Below are 6,965 nucleotides of genomic sequence, written 5' to 3'. Positions count from 1 at the left end.
ATCTGTTTTTCTGCCTCAGTTATTCGGCTATTGATTCCTTCTAGAGAATTTTTAATTTCATTTATTGTGTTTTCCTCATGGTTTGTTTGCTCTTTAGTTCTTCTAGGTCCTTGTTAAATGTTTCTTATATTTTCTCCATTCTATTTCTAAGATTTTGGATCATCTTTACTATAATTACTCTGAACTATTTTTCAGGTAGACTGCCTATTTCCTCTTCATTTGTTTGGTCTAGTGGGTTTTTACCTTGCTCCTTCATCTGCTACATGTTTCTCTGTCTTCTCATTTTGCTTAACTTACTGTGTTTGGGGTCTCCTTTTTGCAGGCTGCAGGTTTGTAGTTCCTGTTGTTTTTGGTGTCTGCCCCAGTGGCTAAGGTTGGTTCAGTGGGTTGTGTAGGCTTCCTGGTGGAGGGGACTGGTGCCTGTGTTCTGGCAGATGAGGCTGGATCTTGTCTTTCTGGTGGGCAGGACTGCATCCAGTGGTGTGTTTTTGGGTGTCTGTGACCTTACTATGATTTTAGGCAGCCTCTCTGCTAGTGGGTGGGGTTGTGTTCCTGTCTTGCTAGTTGTTTGGCATAGGGTGTCCACCACTGTAGCTTGCTGGTTGTTGAGTGGAGCTGGGTCTTAGCATTGAGATGGGGATCTCTGGGAGAGCTTTTTCCGTTTGATATTATGTGGAGCCAGGATGTCTCTGGTGGACCAATGTCCTAAACTCGGCTCTCCCACCTCAGAGGCATAGGCCTGACACCCAGCCAGAGCACCAATACCCTGTCAGCCACATGGCTGAGAAGAAAAGGGAGAAAAAAAGAAATAAATAAATAAAAGAAAAAGAAATAAAGTTATTAAAATAAAAAATTATTAAAAATAAAAAATTTAAAAGTAAGTTAAAAAAAGAAAAAAGAAAGAAAGAGAGCAACCAAACCAAAAAACAAATCCACCAATGATAATAAGCGCTAAAAACTATACTTAAAAAAAAAAAAAAAAAAGCAGACAGACAGAACCCTAGGAAAAATGGTAAAAGCCAAGCTATACAGACAAAATCACACTAAGAAGCATATACATGCACACTCACAAGAAGAGAAGAAGGAAAAAATATATAAATCTATATATATAAAAAAAGGAAGAGCAACAAAATCAATAAACAATCCTACCAATGATAATAAACTCTAAATACTGAACTAAGATAAACCTAAAACCAGAAACCAGTCAGTCACATACAGCAAACCCCAAGTCTACAGTTGCTCCCAAAGTCTACCTCCTCAATTTTGGGATGATTCATTGTCTATTCAGGTATTCCACAGATGCAGGGTACATAAAGTTGATTGTGGGGATTTAATCTGCTGCTCCTGAGGCTGCTGGGAGAAATTTCCCTTTCTCTTCTTTGTTTGCCCAGCTCCTGGGGTTCAGCTTTGGATTGGCCCCGCCTCTGTGTGTAGGTCACCTGAGGGCATCTGTTCCTGCCCAGACAGGACGGGGTTAAAACGGCAGCTGATTAGGGGGCTCTGGCTCACTCAGGCGGGGGGAGGGAGCAGTACAGGATGCGGGGTGAGCCTGTGGTGGCAGAGGCTGGCGTGACGTTGCACCAGCCTGAGGCACGCCGTGCGTTCTCCCAGGGAAGTTGTCCCTGGATCACGGGACCCTGGCGGTGGCAGGCTGCACAGGCTCCCGGGAGGGGAGGTGTGGAGAGTGACCTGTGCTCGCACACAGGCTTCTTGGTGGCTGCAGCAGCAGCCTTAGCGTTTCACGCCCGTCTCTGGTGTCCACGCTGATAGCCCCGGCTCGCGCCCGTCTCTGGAGCTCGTTTAGGCAGTGCTCTGAATTCCCTCTCCTTGTGCACCCTTTTGGGAAATCTAAGGTCTTCTGCCAGCATTCAGTAGGTGTTCTGTAGGAGTTGTTCCACATGTAGATGTATTTCTGATGTATTTGTGGGGAGGAAGGTGATCTCCACGTCTTGCTCCTCCGCCATCTTGAAGGTCTCCCTCCGGAGTATTCTTAATTAGCAGAAGGCATGTTTAAAATGGGTTTTCATTGGTAAAATTAATGACTTGTCAGTTTGCATTAGGGATGTTAAAAATGGCTTTTAACTGGTGCAAATAGTGATTTTAAAGATATGTGGATTGTATAACATATTCTAGAGACTCCCTCCCCGATTTTATAAACAGACTAAGAATCTAGAAAACCCTGTGACCTGTACCCTTAGGGATATTGTTCCTGATTATCCTGTGTCCGGCCATTGACTCAGCCCTCAGGCCACCAGTGGCCTGATATCTACCATAAGGTTAATGGAACTCTGCCTCTAGAATATGGTCATTTCTGCCCCAAGTGAACATTGCATGCACGGTGTAGTTAGACTACATAAAAGGCCAAGAACTGGAATTTCATCAAACTTATCAAAAAGGTTATATGAGCTGTTTTGTGCCTGCTTCATAATAAATGTTTAATAGGTACCTTTATGTGGCCAAATTTGGTCAGAGATTCCTTTTAATATAAACTAGTGAAGAGGTTGTATGGGACATAGTCACTCCTCATCCGTCTCTAATTATAGTGGTTACATTATCCACAAAATAATCTTTGCAACATTACCCTTCACTCAGCATTTATCTCTTTTTAGCCACCTGCTAGATATTCTTAATGTCACCCAGGTGCCTATAGTAAAAACCTCATAGATCTCCAGACTCAAGACCCAGAGGGATTCAGTGGGATTCAGTGGGTGCACAGGGCTCTCCTGGGTTAGCAGTCCCCTCAGGACTCTATGGTTTGTTCTGACTATTGCATGGTCCTTGTCCCCAAGTCCCAGAGGCAGTTAAGATTTCTCCACTTCCCTTTTGGGAACTGAAGACCTGAGGAGTCTTGACCAATACTTCCTGCAGACTTAAGTTTCTTCCATGAGGCCATGATCAAACCCTTTGGTAATTAACACAGATACGGACATCCTGGGGCCATATCATAGATAGAGGTGATGATGTTGATGATGATGGTGATGACTGTTAATACGATTTCCATTAGGCTAAAACCAATGTCACCACGGATTGTGTTTGGTTGCACTTGAAATAAAACTTGAGGAATATTGGCTTAAACCACGAAGGTTTTTTCTTTTCATATAATACATCTAGAGTTGGGCAATCTAAAGCAGGTGCAGGCCTGCAGTGATGCAATCAGGGACCCAAAGCCTATCTTCCTGCTCTGTTATCATTCATTTGTGCCCCTTGTCTTCATGCTTTCAAGATGGCTGCAGCACCTCCAGGCATACAATGGGGAAGCACGGGGGGCAAAAGGCTTTCACAAAATAAGTTTTTGCCTTTTTACTCAGGAAGGAAAGCCCTCTCCAGGGAATTAAATGTACGTTAAATTGACTTTGTCATCTCCTAGCTGCAAGGAAGTAGGGGAATGGGTAGTGACAGGTGACTAAGAGTGCTTACTATTCCTGCTATTTACCAGTCACTTTGTCATATACTTTACATACTTACCATCTCTAACATTACTCAGTAACCATTTTCTACATAATGAAACTGAGAATCAAAGACTTTTAGTAACTTGCCCAAGAAAATGGCAGATCCATGATTTGAATCCAGGTCAACTTGATTAATAGCAATAATAATAATAATAGTTAACATTGGTCAAATGCTTGCTATGCTTTGGATATTCCTCTAGATGTTTTACATGCATCGACTCACTTCCTCCTCATAGAAACCTTCTGAGGAAGGTATTTTTATTATCTTTGTTATCAGATGAGGAAACCAAGGCTCAGAGAACTTAAGTAACTTCTTAGAGTCACTCAGGTTGTAAGAAGTGAAGCTCATGTTTAACCCAATTCTGTATGAATCCTGAGCTCTTGAGCACCCACTATGCAGCTTCTGAAAAATCAAATCGCTCAAACTGTGAACACTGCCACCATCTTACTTGGGTAGTAGAGGCACCAAGCAAACAAGGCAATGGTTAAATACCAATAAGGCAGCTAATCAATACTTCAACTTAGAAGGATTAAACAGAGGAGGAGTCTGAAAATGGAAACTGAAGATTCCAGAAATAGCAAGAAAATGGGTAAAGTCCAAGATGGTGTTTAAGCATATGCCAGAATATGCACTTAATATTTTTCCCTGATACAAAGGCCTTCTTCCTCTACATCAGTGTGTACTCTTGATGAAGTCACAAGGAAATATCTACCACAGAAGATGACCATTGCTCATTGCCTTCCCAATAACCATTCTCTATTCTTTACTAATGGAACTCCCATTTTACTAAGGGCAACAGTAGCCTCAGTTAAAATGTCTCACTTCCATAGACTTCCTTGCCTCTATGGGCTGGCCATATGACACAAGACTGGCCAATGATATGTAAGTAAGCACAGTCTTTCGGTTAGGGCTTCCAGAAAAGTTATTGTTTGTTGCTGAAAAGATACAAGCTTGTGCTTGCTTTGGCAATACATATACTAAAATTGGAACAATACAGATATTAGCATGGCCCTTGTGCAAGGATGACATGCATGTTTTTGAAGTGTTCTGTATTTTGCACAGTTCCCAGAAGTTTTGATACTTCACTGGTTAATACCAAGGGAACAATGAGTCAAAGCACAGCATGTGGCATCAAATTTGGTGATTTTCCCCACCAAAAGGAAAGAGAGGAAGAGAGAGAGAGAGAGAGAGAGAGAGATCAGCTCTACTGGCTTATGCATTTTCCCTTTATTCATTCTTCTTCTTCCTGCCTGGAATGCAGTTGTGATGTCCAGTGGGGCAGCAGCCATCTGATGAGCATGAAGATTATAGTCTCTCTCTAAGGATGGCACAGTAGAAAGATAACCAACTGCTTAACTGCCAAGTCCCTGATAGCACTGTGGAGCCTCCATACCTTCCTAAGCTTGCCTATCTCTGGATTTGTGATGATTTACGAAAAATAAACCTCTATTTAATTAAGCGGCAGTAGTTTCATTGTTGTTGTTGTTGCTACATGAAGCTGAAGACGATACCAACTGATAGAGGTGTGCGTGCTATTCTCCCCTTCAATCAGGTTTATTCTTGTTTACTACCAAAGTCATCTCCAGCATAAGACATATCATTGTCATTGACTTAGCTTCAACCGTATGGGGGACCAGGTGTGATGTCAATTAGTTTGGAAGGAGTAGGCTTATGGCTCTGGTACCTTGCACTAAAGAAAGCCTCAAGGCAAGGATATACAATGGAGAAAAGACAGTCTCTTCAATAAGTGGTGCTGGGAAAACTGGACAGCTACATTTAAAAGAATGAAATTAGAACACTCCCTAACACCATACACAAAAATAAACTCAAAATGGATTATAGACCTAAATGTAAGACTGGACAGTATAAAACTCTTAGAGGAAAACATAGGAAGAACACTCCTTGACATAAATCACAGCAAGATCTTTTCTGATCCACCTCCTAGAGTAATGGAAATAAAAACAAAAATAAACAGATGGGACCTAATGAAACTTAAAAGCTTTTGCAAAGCAAAGGAAACTACAACAAGACGAAAAGACAACCCTCAGAATGGGAGAAAATATTTGCAAACGAGTCAACGGACAAAGGATTAATCTCCAAAATATATAAACAGCTCATGCAGCTCAATATTAAAAAAACAAACAACCCAATCCAAAAATGGGCAGAAGACCTAAATAGACATTTCTCCAAAGAAGATATACAGATGGCCAAGAAGCACATGAAAAGCTGCTCAACATCATTAATTATTAGAGAAATGCAAATCAAAACTACAATGAGGTATCACCTCACACCAGTTAGAATGGGCATCATCAGAAAATCTACAAACAACAAAGGCTGGAGAGGGTGTGGAGAAAAGGGAACCTTCTTGCACTGTTGGTGGGAATGTAAATTGATACAGTCACTACGGAGAACAGTATGGAGCTTCCTTAAAAAACTAAAAATAGAATTACCATATCACCCAGCAATCCCACTACTGGGCATATACCCAGAGAAAACCATAATTCAAAAAGACACATGCACCCCAATGTTCATTGCAGCACTGTTTACAATAGCCAGGTCATGGTAGCAACCTAAATGCCCATTGACAGATGAATGGATAAAGAAGTTGTGGTACATATATGCAATGGAATATTACTCAGCCATAAAAAGGAACAAAATTAGGTCATTTGTAGAGACGTGGATGGATCTAGAGACTGTCATACAGAGTGAAGTAAGTCAGAAAGAGAAAAACAAATATCGTATATTAACGCATATATGTGGAACCTAGAAAAATGGTACAGATGAACCAGTTTGCAGGGCAGAAATAAAGACACAGATGTAGAGAACAAACGTATAGACACCAATGGGGGAACGTGGCGGGTGGAGGTGGTGGTGGGATGAATTGGGAGATTGGGATTGACATATATGCACTAATATGTATAAAATGGATAACTAATAAGAACCTGCTGCATAAAAAAATAAATAAAATAAAATTCAAAAATTCAAAAAAAGAAAGAAGGCCTCAGGGTAGTAAGGTGACATTGTACAGAGTATAGGCTTTAGCAAATCTAACCTTCGTGACAATTTTTACTCCTCCACTCTGAGCCTCAACTTGCTCATCTCTAAAATGAAGACCATACAAATTCATCTTAAACATTTACTGAGAGTTGTGTGAGATGTCTAATTCAAGTGGTACATATGTGTGTATTTTTCATTATTATTAAGTCCCCTCTCTTACCAATGCAAATGGAACAAATCATCTCACCCTCTACTACTCCTTTCTCAATCCATCCCTCCATCTTCTCGTTATAATAAGAATGGTTTTTGGAAAAGGATCTGCCCCTAGGGTTTGGTCTTGGTTTTCATTTTAGGTAGACTTTTTGAGGTTAAAAAAAAGTTGGTGGGGAAGGGAGTGGGGAGAAGAAAAAGTCTGTAGAGTATAACCCCAGGCATGGATGACTGCTTTCAGGGAGAAGAGAACCCACAAGAAGAGAGCAAACATCTCCCCCTTCCTCAGAACTTGCATTTTTCCCAAG

At 41.1% G+C, this 6,965-nt stretch overlaps 1 non-coding gene across 1 annotated transcript; it reads left to right on the top strand.

Moving 5' to 3' along the window:
* Positions 1-4,403: 4,403 nt before the first annotated feature.
* Positions 4,404-4,507, top strand: LOC137765593 (U6 spliceosomal RNA). The gene has a single exon (XR_011074236.1). It is a non-coding gene; the product is annotated as a U6 spliceosomal RNA (small nuclear RNA).
* The last annotated feature ends 2,458 nt before the right edge of the window (positions 4,508-6,965 follow it).

This window comes from Eschrichtius robustus, chromosome 5 (assembly GCF_028021215.1).
Source record: "Eschrichtius robustus isolate mEscRob2 chromosome 5, mEscRob2.pri, whole genome shotgun sequence".
Classification (NCBI taxonomy): Eukaryota; Metazoa; Chordata; class Mammalia; order Artiodactyla; family Eschrichtiidae; genus Eschrichtius; species Eschrichtius robustus.
The sequence above is the reverse complement of the archived record's forward strand: the minus strand, read 5'-3'. Positions and strand labels throughout refer to the sequence as shown.